The sequence below is a fragment of the Furipterus horrens genome, unplaced genomic scaffold, assembly GCF_987537825.1.
Source record: "Furipterus horrens unplaced genomic scaffold, mFurHor1.1.pri manual_scaffold_6, whole genome shotgun sequence".
NCBI classification, from domain to species: Eukaryota; Metazoa; Chordata; class Mammalia; order Chiroptera; family Furipteridae; genus Furipterus; species Furipterus horrens.
The window spans coordinates 83378126-83395078 of NW_028327176.1; the positions used below are offsets into that span (position 1 = coordinate 83378126).

At 42.2% G+C, this 16953-nt stretch overlaps 1 protein-coding gene across 1 annotated transcript in view; it reads left to right on the top strand.

The window, feature by feature from the left end:
- The window catches only part of LOC150006657 (focal adhesion kinase 1-like), a 177811-nt gene that overhangs the window by 49839 nt on the left and 111019 nt on the right, over positions 1-16953 (top strand). The gene's annotated exons all lie outside the window — the stretch shown is intronic.

Genomic DNA, 16953 nt, shown 5'->3' on the forward strand with positions numbered 1-16953 from the left:
CAAGGAGGCTATTTTTATTGCTATCCAATTTTTGAAATTTAGCTGTTTTTACATGTAGAAGACATATTGAGAGCATGAGTGGTGGTGTCAGGGAAAATTATTAGAAAGTTATTGCCATGGTCAGTTAAGAGAAGATGACTCGGCAGGTGTGAGAATGCAGAAAATGAGACATGGGAGAAATCTCTTGTGAGACATTACATTTCATGCAAAGTATTGAATGTCTCTTTAAACCTCAGGTAGTAAATGAAACACCCCAAAAGCTGTTGGTAAAGAAGGTAGATTTATCATTCAATAAATGTTAAGCTTCTTCTCTCTATAAAGCATTTTGTAACAACACGATCTGATATTGTGATAATGTCATAAAAGCACAGACAAAAGATTTTATTTAGGCTTAGTTGTTGGTGGGAGCCAGAGTGGTTCTTGAAAGGTCAAATTAAAATTATTTTTAAAAGATGTCTTCTAGTTGCTATGTAAAATTTTGATAATATACATGAGTTAGTCAACTCAGACAAATACTGTAGTATCACTTAAAAATTCTTTGAAAGAGGCAAATCATAGTTAACTCCAGACAATGTAGCCTTCTAACTTCTGAAATCTGGGACTTGTTGCTAGTTAGCATTGATAACTGCTAAATATACTTCTTATTTCAACAATTCAGTGAGAATTGAGTTTTTTTTTTTTGTTGTTGTTGTTGTTTTGGTAATGATCTCTTAATTTTCTCTTTTCTCTAGATCTTCTTTAGCATGAATTTTCCATGTTAACCTTGAGTTATATTTCCAAATTTTGATTTATATTAAATTGTATGACTTTGTTCTCTGAAAGAGTCTTAACCTCAATATTAGTATGCAATTACATTTCTCTTCGCTGTCTTTTCCAATTAGCCCCTTTATTTAAATTGTAAAGCTAGAACTTCATTCCTATGTTTTAATTAATTAGCTTTAATGTCCACTGCAAAATTCTACCAACTTCCCTTGCATTGTATCGGAAAGAAGTTTTTTATTATATATCACTGCTGAATGTTCTACAAGTTAGTCATTGCCAGTGATACACTACACATTTGATATTTGAAGAGTTTATAAAATATAATAAATCAGTGTAACAAGAAGCTTTCAGTTCACAAATCACATTCAATAGAGGTATTAAAGTTTCCCTAATGTTTGTATAAGACCAGCTGAGGTGTGCTTGAGACTGGCTGAGGGATTTCTTTGTGATACACAACCTGATGTGCCTCTAATTATGCATTTTTAAGTTATGCATGTGACTAATTTTACATTCAGTGTTTAAACATCATTACTACTGATTCATAAAGTTCTTCAGCAGCACTGAGGTCTTCCTTATGATTTAAACATCGGGCAATCTGGTGTTCTCTCCCTTGGCACCCCTCCCCCGACCCCCTCTACCAAGGCTTCCTATCAGCGCATTGTATGTGGTAGTTTGTTACACTAGCCAGAAAACCAATATAGATGTTGGTATTACCTGGAAGTAGGGTGCTGCTATAACAAATACAAAAAAAAAAAAAAAAAAAAAAGCGGAATTAGCTTGAAAACTAGGTAATGAGTAGAAGCTGGAAGAAGCTTGAGGAGCATTCTAGGGAAAGCCTAGCTTTCCTTATATAGGCTGTAATAGAAATAGGAGCATTTAAGGTGCCCAGTGAGGGCTCAGAGGAAGTGAGAAACCAAGTAGAGGACACCTATATTGTCTTGGAGAATACTTAAATCCTCACAAAAAGACTACTCGCATAAACATAGATATTTAAGCCACTGCTGATGAGAGTTCAGGAGGAAACAAAGAAAATTTTACTGAAAACTTAAGAACAGGGTATTCTTGTATACATGGCAGGAAACTTAGTCTTAGAGTTGTGTGGAAAGTAACCACTATGAGTGATGAACTTAGCTATGTAGCTGAAAGATATGGCTTGGTTTCTTCTTGTTACTAATAGTAAAACATAAGAGGAAAGATAAAAATTGTGGAATGAACTGTAAAGCAAAAAAAGAACCAGGACTTGATGATTAGAGAAATTCTCAGATGACCCAGAGTTCAGAAGATGCCAGTACTAGGGATTCATTGTCAGGAGAACATTCTCTACAAAGAAAGCCAAAGTTGTGGCTGGACAACCTTTTGTTAGGGCTGCAGGGCTCAAAAGATGAGAACATTTAACCTCACAGAAGGCTTTTTGAGTAGATCAGGCACATAAATCATGATTTCCCTCAGTCATCTCAGGAGAAAGCAAGTAGTGATTGAATTACCCAGAAAGATCAGTGGAAGAGCCTTTTGTCTAATAGAATAAATTCTCACGCCTTATGAAGGAGGCCATTATGATTCTTGAGTAATACCAGCAGATATGCAACCTGCTTGGACCAAAAGGAACAAGAATGGAAAGAGGGGATGTGGCTACAAGATCAAGGGTTAGAGTATTACAACAAGCCAAGGAATGTTGACAGCCTCTACAAGCTGGAAAAGGCCAAAAAGAAAGAAGAAATCAACACTAGCAACACCTTGACTTTAGCCCAATGAGACTGCTTTTGTGCTTTTGACCTTCAGATAATGTGGAAGATAATGCGTGTGTTTCAGCTACTCACTTTGTTATATGTAGCTGTAATGAGAAGCAAGCACTGTTTGAAAACTGATCTGGAATAGGAAATGAGGCGGGCAGGATCCAATTTGATTTTAAGGTATACCATGTTGTACAGTGCCCAATAATCACATGAGTAATTGTGGTTAAGAGTAAAATAAAAATATTTTTAAAATTCACATGTATTATTTTTCAAATATCCACTTGTTGAAGCATTGTGTCATTGTACAATGTGTAGTTTTATTGTAGCATTGTCCTTGAAGCTGATGTAAAAAGTGACGACACCTGGGTGGCTTTTTAAAAAGCACAAATTTATTGTTCACAGTTCTGAAAGTCAAAAGTCTGAAATGAGCATCACTGGGCCCAATGAAGGTGTCAGCAGGACTACGCCCTCTGTAGGGTGGGGGAGATTTTGTTCCTCACCTCTCGCAGCTTCTGCTGGCTCCAGGCTTGATCTGCTGGCGGCAGCAGCACTCAGTCTTTGCCCCATAGTCACATCACCTTCTTCTCTACTGTCTGTGCCAAATCTCCTTCTGCCTCCCCTTTATAAGGACACAGGGATTGCATTTATGGCTCAGCTCACCCTCTTGATCCAGGATGACCTGCACAACTAAAGATTCTTAGTTTAATCACTCATGCAAAGACCCTTTTCCTGAATACGAGAATAATATTAACAAGTTTCAGGGATTAGTACCCAAGCCCTTTGGGTAGCCATTATCCAATGTACTACGGGCACCAATGCATTTTAAATTGTTGGCATTTACCTATTAGTTTGGCCAAAAAGTCTGCTTAGTTTTTTCCCATAAAATAAAAGACACATTTTTCATCTTCACCATTAACTTCATTCTTTTGAATATTTTGATGAAGTCGACTGTCTTCTGTGTGTTATAACGTTGACTACTTTCAATCAATATCTCAATTTAATTGGCTATCAACTTTAATGTGTCTCCTGACCTTGGAGTATTGTCTAGCAAGAAATTTCCAGCATGAAACTTTGCAACCACTTTTGAACGTGTTACATCAGTCATAGCACCTTCTTCATACTCTGCACAAATCTCTTCTTGGTGTTGCATTTGCATTTTTACCTTTCTTGACATAATAAAGCATACTATGTTGGAAATGTTGCTGATTTTCTCCCATCTTCAATATTAAAATGGCTACACAAAATCTACCAAATTTCATAAGTTTGTTTTTTTTAATGCACACTGATAGGACAGCTGTCAAAACAAATTCTTAACAAAATTGTTTTGAATGAAGTTACAGACAACTAAGCACTACTAGAGCAATCTTACAGAAAAAAAACAAACACACACACGTTTTGGCTAACATAATACCTAATAAATAGGATGATGAAGTCTTTTTCTTCTGAATTTTAAGCCTAGACACCAAGGACTCTGTGAATCTAGACATTTGGAAACCTCTGAGTTCGAACACTCTCCCTGTAATCCAGACTTAAAATGATGGGTACTTCAAACTAGAGTGGACAAGTTGTGAATGCGACGTGAGAGCAAGGCAGGTGGAATTTGCAGTTCTGTTTGTGCAGTAGATAGGAAAAGAAAAGAGCCAAGTGATTCCAAAAATTTCTAGACTGAGCAACTGGAAAAGTGGTTTACCATGAACTCAGATGAAGAACACTGTGCATGGACCAGGTCCTTTTTTATTATTTTCAGGGTTGGGGTTTGGTCGGGGGGTAGGAGGGGGGGGGGCGGCGAGTAGGAAATATAAGGGATTCTGTTTTGTACTTATTTAGAAAAGAAGATACCAAGAGAAGGAAGAAGGATGAAAAAGATAGCCATACCTGTCCAGAGCCTGCCTACAAACTCTCCAATTGCCCCCAGACTTATTCCACATCTCCTGGTGGTCAAATGTCTCTAGATACCTGAGTCCTCAGGTTATTGAGTTTGGCCTTCTTATTCAAAACATGGTGTGAACAAATATAGACATGAGGTGCTGTGTGAGACAGTGGAGACCCAGAAAGCCTTGTAGAACCCGAAGTCCTATGAGGGTAGGGCAAAAGGTGTTCTACTTTGGGGAACCGAAAATAACAGGGCCCTCAAATTTAAATTAATTATGTCAAAGGATGGAGCAGAACTTAAGAAGGATAGGGGCTGTGACAGAGTGTTTGAATTTTGCTAAACCCTGTCCCGGAAACAGATCAACTCAAACCAAACATCCATGGGTAGCTTTCACCACAAACCTAGAAACCCCAAAGTAAGAGCAGGGAGAAGACAACTACCACTAGGCACACCCTGCCTGGTCTCAGCATCTGCACCAGAAGAGGTGACAGACAGGAGGAAGCCTCTGATGAACATGAAGGCAGGAGGCCTTCAAAATACCAGCAGTAATCACTGGAAAGAATGAGGGGCTGTTTGAGAAGAGGACCCGAGACTTACCCTACCCTGAGTTAAGCTTAAGCAAAGCGGCTGGAGATGGAGTGTGGAGGACTGCAGAAATGTAGACCACCTATTCCATGGCACTGAGCAGCAGAACACCTTTCCATGATGTGGACCACACAGAGGAGACAGTGCAGGGAGGAACTGCTGACACAGAGGGAAAATGTCTTGTGGGGAACTAAAAAGTTCCTCAGCTGAAGTCTTACTAACTGGCATCCTAAAGTTCTGCTTGGCATGGCCTCACCATCCCATAATAGTTGTTTACTCCTTACTAGGGCAACGACCCTCTTTCTGTTCCTGGGATTGTTGTCCTGCAGTTTAACTCGTATCTACCAGATAACGCCCAAGCTGCAGCTGCGTTCCCACCGAATGAAAAATTCCTCTTCTCCTGAGCTATAAGAATACTGTTTTGACTAAGAATAAATGAGACTTGATCAGAGCACTGTCTTGTCTCCTCTCCTTGTGTCTCTTGTCCCTTCTTCATCCTCACTCCCCCTCTAGGGTCCTCATTGCTCGACCTGCGGGACGGGTCAATGTCTATATAAAGTTGGGTGGGAAGCTGAGCCAGGAATCTTCAGAGAGTAAACCCCATGTTTCTGAAGACTACATTAAAATAATCACAAAAAAGTTCTGCAAAGTTAGAACTTCCTTTTTTAAGGGTATTAAAACCGATTTCACCTTAAAATGAGTAACAGGAAAGGATTGAGATCAAATCCCGTATAAACATAGTATAAGAAACAGGAATCCACTGCCCTGACTGATGTGGCTCAGTTGGTTGGACTTCGTCCAGCAAAGCAAAAGGTCCCAGGTTTGATTTCTGGTCAGGGCACATGACTGGGTTGAGGGCTCAGTCACCGGTTGGGGCACGGACGAACAGAAATTATTAATCTTTCTCTCCCACATCAATGTTTCTGTCCTCTATTTCTTCTTCCCTTTTTCTCTCTCTAAAAATAAATATTTTTTTTTTTAAAAAGTAGAAGGAGCATGAAGAGCAGAACACCATTTCCCCTGCAAATGAAACAAGTCAGAAAGACAGGTCCACAAAACAGATCACCTGCTATGTCAAAATGAGCCAGAAGACATTCGATAAAACAATGCAGAAGATGAAAGAACATGGGGTGTGGTGGAAACGAAAAGAATATCTGTTTGGAATGGTGTAGAAGTTCTGGAAATAGTAAATGCTGGTCAAAGCTACCTACCCATGGGCGATCAGTTTGTGTTGACCTATTCTCAGACAGGTTTAGAGAAGATTCAAAATCTGTCCTGTTCTCTCCATCTCTCTGAAGTAGTGCTCAACCTTTTGGCATAATTATTTTAAGTTTGGATGGTAGAGATGGCTGCACAATGGCATGAATGTACTTAATGAGACTGCATTGTATAATTAAAAGGAGTTAAAATGGTTAATTGTGTGTTATGCATATTTTATCATAATGCAAAAAGAGGAAAAGACAAGATAAATGTGAATTAGTTCAGATGATAAACCTCTGGACAGAATTAACAATAAAAGGAAAACTTCAGAAATGAAGGCTAAGTTAAATATAACACAGGAGTGAATAAACAAAAAGGATAATGCCTTAATGGAAACAAGTGAGAAAAGAATAAATTTTTTAGAAATCAAAAAGAAGATAACAGGAAATCTAGAGAACCATCAAATATCAAAGGTAGGCAAAAAAACAAAACAAAACAAAACAAAAAAAACAAAAAACCAGGACAGTTATGAAATGTGTAATACAAATGCATATAAAGGTGTGATACATCATAAAAGTGACATTTCAAATTAGAGGGAAAGATCCACCCATAAATTGTGATACATGTCTGCTGGAGTGTAAGTAATTTCTCTGGAAGCATCCACAGCATGGCTAAAGTGTCTCTAAGGGAGGAGGGAAATTAGTGTCTGGGGACCTTTGGGAAGAGGGTGAATTTTCATTAAATACCCTTTTGTACCTTTCTAAATTTCTGTCTTGTGAATCTACTAGCTCTGAAATCTGACTGCTTGACTTCAAATCCCAGCTCATGCAATTGCTAGCTCTTAACCTTGACACTCTCCTAGACTATCTCCATATTTGTTAAGTGGGGTGATTAATGTATCCTGGCGCTGACTGGAACAGAATGAACTCTCAATAACTGCAAATTGCTAGTGGAAACAACTGAGATGCCCATTGATTGATGAAAGGATGAACAAAGTGGTAGATCCATTCAATACACTCAACAGTCATAAAAAGGAATGAAGGACTGACACACGCTACAACATGGATGAACGTTGACAATATGCTTAGACACCTTGGCAGGGGAGAAGCCAGACACAAAGGTTCCATATTGTATTACTCCACATATGAAATCTCTGGAAAAGTGACATTCATCCAGACAGAAAGCACAGTAGTGGTTGCCAGGGGCTGGAGGGACGAGGGAACAAGGAATAACGAACTGTTAATGATGAAGGGGGTTTCTTTTGGGGCTGATAAAAATGTTTTGGGATAGATGATGGTGATGGTTGCACTAAATGTCACTGAATTTACAGGTTAAAACGATGAACTTGTTAGTATGCAAATTATATCTCAATAACAATAATTGTTAAAATGCACATTACCAACCAATTTTCAAATGATGATGATTCCCATATCTGCCCTTCCCCTATTCCACTCCCTTTCTGCTCCCCACTCTATTCCACCGCCACTCCCTGCAGCAGCCCCACGAGGCCTCCCAAGAATCCATTGGAACTGATGCATTCGTAGTAGGGCTGTTCCAGCGGCAGTCCAGTGCGCACGCGCACCTGTTGCTCTGGCCCCCTTGGCAATGGACGCTGATTTTTCTGGTGGGCTTCAGTTGATGGCGGTGATTAGACGAGGTGGCATGTGCAGTCTGAGTCATGGAGGAGGCCCTTGATGGCCCCTCTACTTACTGCTTAGGCTTGACCTGAAGTTTGATGTCATCCACCGGTAACATTGGGAAGCTGTGCCCTGAAAGCCAGGTTTCCACCACGGACCCTGGAAAACACTGAGGCCTTGGGAGATTGCTCCACCACATGCAATGTGACCTTAACCCATTGCTGAACCTCACGAGTAAAGTGGCACAGTGATGCTGGCCTCGAGTGTTGTTGGGAAGGTTGATTGAAGTCGTGTATTAGTGGGCCTGGTGCCCGGGTGTTGAGTAAACGGCCATTTCCGTCCCACATCCTGTTCTGGGTGGAACTAGTACTGCCACAGTTCACTGGCCGGGCCCCAGTGACCAGCTGCCCCCAGGATAACACTAAGCTCTTGCTGGTCATCTGGTAGATACCCCTGTTTTTGTAGTCACCTCCCCCAACTACAATCATACACAGATAAGACAACCCAAACCATCTGGAACTGTGTCCAGAATCTGTTTTCTAATATATGTACTTACGTGGTGCTCATGGGACATAAGACCAACCTCCACGGGAGACATTTTACATTTCTCCTGGCCAACCTAGAGTCACCTTATGCCATCTGCACCTGTATTCAGTTATATATTCTTTTAACCCTAACCTCAGACTCTGCTTCCTCCTGCTTCTTTTGATAAATGCATAACATCTCCTCCATTTTGGCCCTATGGCCATGAGTCAGTTTTCTTCCTTTTCCTTTAGTTCTTACCTTTTGTCCTTTATTCACCCATCAAACTACCAATATTACATTCTCACACAGCCATTGACCTCATCCCCCACCAGAAAAAAAAACAAAAACAAAAACAAAAAAAACAATGAGAAGCATCACAAAACTTAAAAGGATTTTTTTCTTACTCATACACTAAGTCTTTCGCATTTATTTATTCAACTTTATTGTTTTAAAATACAAGCACATAGAGAAATTTATATCTCTCTATCTATGGGGAAAAATGCGGTATCCAAATTGGCACCAGAAAGGCTAGCATGTCTTCTTCTGCATAGCTGTAGTATTGAGAAGTTTCCATTTCCTTTTCCCTCTCATTGAAATTCTGCACTCTCCCCACAGGGCATCTGGCAGCCTTCTCACCCTCTGGTTGAGCTTTCCTCTTCATGGGCTCTCGCTCTGCCCTCTGTGCATCTGTAATGGGCTTTGACATGACGGGCCCAGAAATATTGGATTTCTTCCAAGAAATTGGTCGGGGATTGAAATCGTAGAGTAGATAAGGGTTTTGAGTCTTGGGCTGGTACTGGGGCTTTGCCACAAAGGAGCAAATGGGCCCCTGCTGGGAAGAAGTGCAACCTGATGTTTTGTAGGGCACAGGGCTAGAAGCAGCAGACTGACGAATCTTGGTCTGAGGAGGGTTAGGCAAACCTGGTCTCAATGGGTTGTTTGAAATTGACTGAGTTGGGGATGGGTTGTTTGAAATTGCCTCAGCTGGTCTGGCTGAACCTGTTACAGACCAAAGTGTTGGCCTGGAGGAGTTTCCTAGAGTAGGTTGAGCCAAGTTAGAACTGGCTTGGGCAAGGCTGGTGAAACCTGGTTGGGATGGGTTTTTCACAATTGGCTGAGCTGGTCTGGCAGGAGGTGTCAAAGATGCAGGTTTTTTCTCAGATGAACTGACTGTATTAGTTTGTGCCGAATTAGAACGAGGCCAGGCAGGGTTGGTCAAACTTGGTCGGAATGGGTAGTTCGCAATTAACTGAGCAAGTGTGCAGGGACCTGTCAAAGATGCAGGATTTTTCCCAGATGAACTGACTGTATTAGTTTGCGCCAAATTAGAACGACGCCAGGCAGGGCTGGTGAAACCTGGTCGGGATGGGCTGTTTGAAATTGGCTCAGCTGGTCTGGCTGAACCTGTTACAGACCAAAGTGTTGGCCTGGAGGAGTTTCCTAGAGTAGGTTGAGCCGAGTTAGAACTGGGTTGGGGAAGGCTGGTGTAACCTGGTCGGGATGAGTATTTCAAAACTGGCCGAGCTGGTCTGGCAGGAGGTGTCAAAGATGCAGGTTTTTTCTCAGATGAACTGACTGCATTAGTTTGCGCCGAATTAGAACGAGGCCGGGCAGGGCTGGTCATATCTGGTCCGGATGGGCTGTTTGAAATTGACTCAGCTGGTCTGGCTGAACCTGTTACAGACCAAAGTGTTGGCCTGGAGGAGTTTCCTAGAGTAGGTTGAGCCGAGTTAGAACTGGGTTGGGGAAGGCTGGTGTAACCTGGTCGGGATGAGTATTTCAAAACTGGCCGAGCTGGTCTGGCAGGAGGTGTCAAAGATGCAGGTTTTTTCTCAGATGAACTGACTGTATTAGTTTGCGCCGAATTAGAACGAGGCCGGGCAGGGCTGGTCATATCTGGTCCGGATGGGCTGTTTGAAATTGACTCAGCTGGTCTGGCTGAACCTGTTACAGACCAAAGTGTTGGCCTGGAGGAGTTTCCTAGAGTAGGTTGAGCCGAGTTAGAACTGGGTTGGGCAAGGCTGGTGAAACCTGATCGGGATGAGTATTTCAAAACTGGCCGAGCTTGTCTGGCAGGAGGTGTCAAAGATGCAGGTTTTTTCTCAGATGAACTGACTGTATTAGTTTGCGCCGAATTAGAACGAGGCCGGGCAGGGCTCGTCATACCTGGTCGGGATGGGTATTTCACAATTGGCCAAGCTGGTCTGGCAGGAGGTGTCAAATATTCAGGAGTTGGCCGAGTTGAACTGACTGTAGTAGGTTGTGCCGATTTTGAACGATGCCAGGAAGAGCTGATGAAACCTGGTCGGGATGGTTTTTTTGAAATATACCGAGCTGGTCTGGTAGGAGCTGTCAGAGGTGCAGCAGTGGGTCGGAATATTGAATAGACTCCAGCAGGCTGAACTGTGTTACAATGAGGCTGGGTAGGCTTAGCCACAGTAGGCCGATGTGTTGCCACAGGCTGTGGCCTGCCAGGAACTGGTTGAGCCTGAGGCTTATCCAAGTTAAGGAAAAGCCAAGGTACCAACACGACCTTGCCAGGAGGTGGCGAGGCATACTGACATGGTAATGGACACTCTTTTTCAGCACTTCCATGTTTTTTCTGACATTTGACCTGAGTTTTTTCATGTGAGGTATCCAGCCATCGTTTGTGAGCTGGGGGTGGCTGGGGGCCTTTGGGGTTGCTTGTGTTTCCCAGGACCTGGGAGGCAGACGATTCAATTTTCCTATTACTCTTCTTTTGCACTGCCTCGAAAACCTGGGCAGACTCCGACATATGCATGCCCAGGCAGCTGCGAGGCCTTTGGAAAGTCTCTTGGGTCCACTCAGGTTGAGTTTTCTTCCACTTCATCTGGGGGACGGTTGGCTTCTCTTCTGCCGTGACATTATTCCCTGGCTGGTTACGCTCCTCAGCTTTCCTGGAGTTGTTGTCTTTGTTTCTTTTTGTCTTTTCCTGCCCATGGCTCTTAGTTTTGCCATTCCTGCTGGATGCAGCTTTCTGGGGCTGGCTCTTAACGCACTTGATGCTGTTCTCGGGGACCCTGTCACTGGCTACAACTTTGTGAATACCCACTTCTTCCAAGCACACACAGTCTGGGCTCTTGGGCTTGATTTTAACTTTGGGTGCACCGCTGATGGGCTCAGAGGCTTTATATTTGTTCTTCTTGAATTCATCATAAGGAGCCTTAATGACTGTTGACTTTTTATGCACCTCATTCAACTTGATGGCTCTGGTATCTTTGTTTTTGAGCACCTTGGGACCTTTGGATCGATCAAGGTCATCCAAGGACTTTTCAGCTTGTGAAGGGTGAATGTTCTCCATCAGTGTAGCGATGTCTGCAGAACCATCATTAAAGTCAGTCTCATTTTCAAATGTCCCTTGGTTCTTAAGACTCAGGCTATTCTCTCCGAGACCAGCATTTTCACAACCTGGCTGCTTTTCTGGGCCAAGGGGATCAATGCAGGCCTGGAAATGTTGAATATCAGGGTTTTCTAAGGGGAGCTGTGGAGAATCTTGGTTTCCTATTGAGATCTGGTAGGCATCCAGAGGCTTTGAAAGGTTGACTTTAGTATCGTCCAAATTCTTATTCTCTTTCTCTTTCTGGCTTGGCACTGGAAGTGCTGCCAGGAGATTACTAGAAACCTGAACTGGAGCTAACATTGAAATGGCCCCGAGCTCAGGTGGTAGAGTACTCTTCAGTAAGTGGGTGCGTCTGCTCTTGCAGAACTTGGGCATTCCTGGAGTTTGTGGTCGGCAAAGTGTTGAGCTCGGAGGTTACAATCCCAGGGATGTCTCCATCCCCAGGGAACATTCCATCACTACAAAGGAATTAAGGAGGAGAAGTCAGTCGCTGGTAAGCAAGATGCTCCCGTGTCCCCAATCGTGCACCTTCCTACAATGGGAAAGGGATTTCTACTGGCTATTCTTAGGATCATGGACAGTGCCCTACACTAGGTGCTAGAAGGCAACAGTTCTACTTCCTCATGGTGGTCATTTGATGGCATTGTTCCATGGTTTTCTTTGTATTTCACAGGGATGTTATGAGTCAAAGAAAAAGTAAAAGTGATTTAGAAACTGCGTTAGAAACTTAGCAGTCTTATAGAATATTTTTAATTCTCTCCACTGTTCCGACAGAATAAGAACACCTCACACAACCAACTAGGAGAGGAAATGGAGCCGTTCCTGATGAAATAATATAAACAAGGACAGATTCTTAGCCTGCCTGCGGTGGGCATGATCTTGGAAGACAAGGTCTTAAATTCTGGCATAAACTAAGAAAGTGAGGGAAAGTGAAACTGGCACTGTCACAATAAGAGTTCTGAAATATCTTTACAAATAGAGTAAAGCAAGAAATCAGGCAAGGGAGTGTATTAGAAAGCAGTAGTACAGGGTAGTGAAAGGATGGTATCCCTTGGTATGCTCTTGTGGCTTTCTTAAATAGAGCACACATGGCCTTTACAGTGACCCACCTTCCCAACTCTATTCCATGTTCTCATAATGACTCTGAAAATGCAGAGCACTGGCTGAGGGTAGTAGCTCCTAAATCCACAGGACTTAAATACCACCTGTTGTATTAAATATAGTCGAAGGCACAGAAGTAATTCCAGCAAGGAGAATGAGTCGGTTGGAGGGCTGCCGCACGCTCTGGCAGGTCAGCAATGAGCGGCGCAAAGACCTCTCCTTTTATTGAGTTTTACAAGTATACTAAAAATAGAAATCCGTAGGGAGGGTAAGGAATGGGCTCACAGGCACATTCCAATATTGATTACAATATACAATTACTTACTTGGGGTTACAACAAAAGGAGGTTAATATATAAACTATAAAGACGGTTCCCTGACAGACAAAACTATATATCATCTATAGATTCAAAAACAGAAAAACAGGAATTCAATCATCTATTCTTCTAGGACTACGGGAACGGATACACTGTGCCTTAAACATTAACAGAAAGCACGCAAGGTTAAGCACTACCTGTGCTCAGCTTTGTTTGGTTTCCTTGTCAACATCAGGGAAGATGGAGTACTCGGCAAGATTCCTTTTAAGTCACAGGATGTCTTGAAACCCTGAGGCCTGATCAGTCAAAGGCTGTCGGCGCCAGCGAGTCCAGCTCGCTAGCTCGGGTCATAGAACCCCTGGACCGAGAGACATGAGAACATGCCTCAGTTTAGGAACCTTGATTTCCAGCATCACCGCCTCTCTGTGGACTCACCACTTCCCCACTGCAGATTGGCCCTATTTTTGAATGCTGACCTTATTCCTCTTCCTTCTTGCTCTTTGCACTCACCTTGGAAATGCGTCTCTGCGATGGTGTGAGCAGAAACAGAGGAGGAGATTCCAGAGGTGGAGGCTAGTGGCATCACATTTGTGGGCTGAACATCCTTTAGTACCACGACCACCTCCGGTTGAGGGACAGAGGCCCTTCTCTCTCGTGAAGAAAGAACAGAGCCATAGGATTGGAGGTAGGGGCTGATTCCCCAGAGAGAAGAGGCCCTAGTGTGCCTAGACTACAGTAATATCCCTGTCTTCCTTCTCGATAGGGAAGTGACAGGCTATGTGCCTGATTTGGAATCTGAGATGGTGCCACCTGAACAGGGCGTGCAGAAAGTAATGGCTATAGAGCTGCCGTGTTTATTGGCATCGGGAGTGGTGTCATACTGGGATGCCATAGACATGGAGGAAACAGCTGTATCTTGGTCAGTAACAGTCACAGTGAAGTCTCTGAGTGAGGATGACTTCTTTTTAGAGCCTCCTGTGATAGCCCACTGGAAATACCAGGATTGGAAGCGGCTGAGGTGGAGATCTGGCTCTGGCCAGTACCTCCAGGCAACATAGTTGTGCTAGCATGTTGGTAGAGGTAGGCGATACCCATGAGTGCTTGGAAAGAGGTGTCAGGGGCTGACGGCAGTAGCTTTTCTGAACTGACAGCTAGAGCAGAGGCTCTGGTCCAGTTGCGGACCCCTCCTGTTAGGGAGGCTGCATTGCTCACTACTGAAACAGAGAGCTGCAGTGGATTTGAAGTTCCAAGGAAAGGTGGATTTTGGCAATTGTGGGGAACAAGACAGTGATGAAGAAATCAGTGAGACTGATGAACTCTCACTATGTTTGAAGAATACTATTACCTTCAGATTGTCACTATCAGAAAGCCTCTAATACCAATACTCATTGAGATGTCAAAAATCAAACAGTTCATGATGTGTGTAAGTGCTGGAGCATTTTGCTGCTCTTCTGTCTTATCTGCCCTTGCTCCCAACTTGGCAAAAATATGCAGAAGATCCAAGTGGTTTGGTTCACGTATTGTTCTCCAGGGTAGAAGCATCCTCTCCTTGCCCTGTCTTCTTCTTGAGCTTGCCCTCGTGTGGATTTGCATGCTCTTTCCTAGAACTGAAGCATTTAGAACCAGGAGTCTTTGGAAAACCTCTGTTCTCACATTCTCATTTCATGAGTAAGGTAACTGAGGCTCAGAGAGGTCAGATAGAGTTGTTCAAGTTCTCCCCTTATAGCAGTATTATTCCAGGTTACATAACCTCAGCATTCTGACTGCCCTGCAGGACTGTGCCCGGAGCATTACACAGCCATAAACTGGGAGCAATACAACTCCAATGTAGGTGGGGTTTTGTCCATGAGAAACCCGTACAGCTATTACCATTGTAATCTTCAGTGCCTCACTTGCCCGAAGAATTCACACACTATTCCCTAGAATTCTCAGTCTAGTTTGGTAGGTTTAAAGTGTCAATCTTATTCTCTTGAAGCCTACTTTCTAGTCCTACCTCAAAATGACTGTCTGAGAGTGAGTTTCTCAAAGTGTTTTTTGGAAAAAAAGAAACATCATTTAAACTCTCTGAGGTTTAGGCTTACTCCGCTATAAAGTGGCTGTAATATTAACTGCAGTAATTCATACGTGAATAAGTGGTCATTGAAATATGACCGGGAAGTTCTGGAAAGAGAAAAATCATGAAAAACATACCACAGCACTAAAAAGAAATATATAGATATAAAAATTGGGGCTTGAGGCAAACATCAAAGCATAATAAATTTACTAATAAATGAACTTCTGTTGGATACATGCAATATTATAACAGAGAATATTGCCTATTCTATTTTAGTGAATGGAATTAGCCAAAAAAAAAGAGAGAGAACCTCAGTCCACAAGAGATATAATTTTGAATGAATTTCTACGCAGTGCATTTGGACAGAGAAGACAAAATTGTATAACAAGCTGCAAAAAGCAATCAGTGTAGAAGTATCAGTAGCCCCAATCTATGCAGACAAATATTTGAGTGAAAACTGGTGGAAAGCAGAGAGCAAAGTAAGTGTAAAGAAATTCCATTGTTGTGCTTGTTCCTGTTCGTCTGAATGTTACACAGCAAGTAACAGTGAGTCCAGTAGAAATAGATATTCCAATTAATATAACCACATAACAAATACAAATGAACACTTAGAAAGTATCATGAAGGTCTTTGTGTTTATCTGCAAACCTTGGTTAGAATCGTCTTCAACATCAAGGAATGTGCCGAACCCAAAGCCTCGAAAACCGTCATTGCTAGAACCCAATTAAATTAAATTTAATGTAGGAATCGCCGAGAGCATCCACAAAATTGTTCCTTGATGAATGTGGAATTGGAGCTGTGGGGCTTGACTTTTTTTATTTTTTTTGTCTTCTTAGGTAGCTGACACTTAAAAAGTGATGATGACTGTTTATCAGTGTGCTCCCTGTGTTAGGCAGAAACTAACTGTAAAGATGAAAATCAGCTCTGACTTGGAGCATACTTACCTCACAGAGGAATTACTCTTTCTGATTCAAATTAGGATATATCATATTTTTAAATCCTACTTTTATTTTTAATAGATAAATCACGGAAAATGTTATTTTCCCCAGCCCCCTACAGAGTTACTTTATTAATTTCTTGTTTATAGGAAACATCATTTCTACAATATAGTTTTTAAATGTTTACATTCAAAACTGTCAGTTGTCATCTGTGTTCAGAGGGGCAATAGAGAAAACACAGAAACTGAATATGGCTTTTGATCAATCTACTTTGCCTCGTGATACCCTGTTTTGCCTTTGTTACCTTCCTACTCTAGTAATGTGAGCATTCACTCAAAAAATCAGAGCGTTTTCTTTTGGCTTTTTTGTTTTTGTTTTTTGTCCTATTCTGAGCAGATTTTACCCTACTGTCTTTCTGCTTTAATTTAAAATGTTGGGTTACCTTTAGCATTTCATTCCAAACTCCCCTTTTTGCTCTTGCAGGCTCCTCCATGCTGTCTTCCTTCTTCATTCTTCTTCTTTTTTTTTTTTTTTTTTTTTAACTAATTAATTTGTTTCCTTGTTTGTTTATTTATTTTTAGAGAGAGGGGAAAGGAGAAAGAGAGGAAGAGAAACATCACTGTGTGGTTGCTTCTCACTCGCGCCCCCAACTGGGGGCCTGATGTGCAACCTAGTCATGTGCCCTGACTGGAAATCGAACCAGCGACACTTGGCTCTCAGGCCGACACTCTAACCACTGAGCCACAGCAGCCAGGGCTTCCTTCTTCATTCTTATGGTTTCCTCTCCATCGTTCTTATATTTTTCCCTCCCTCTGGGTTTCCCCTGCTGGCCTGTGCTGATCAAAACAATCCTAAACTTCCTTAAATGT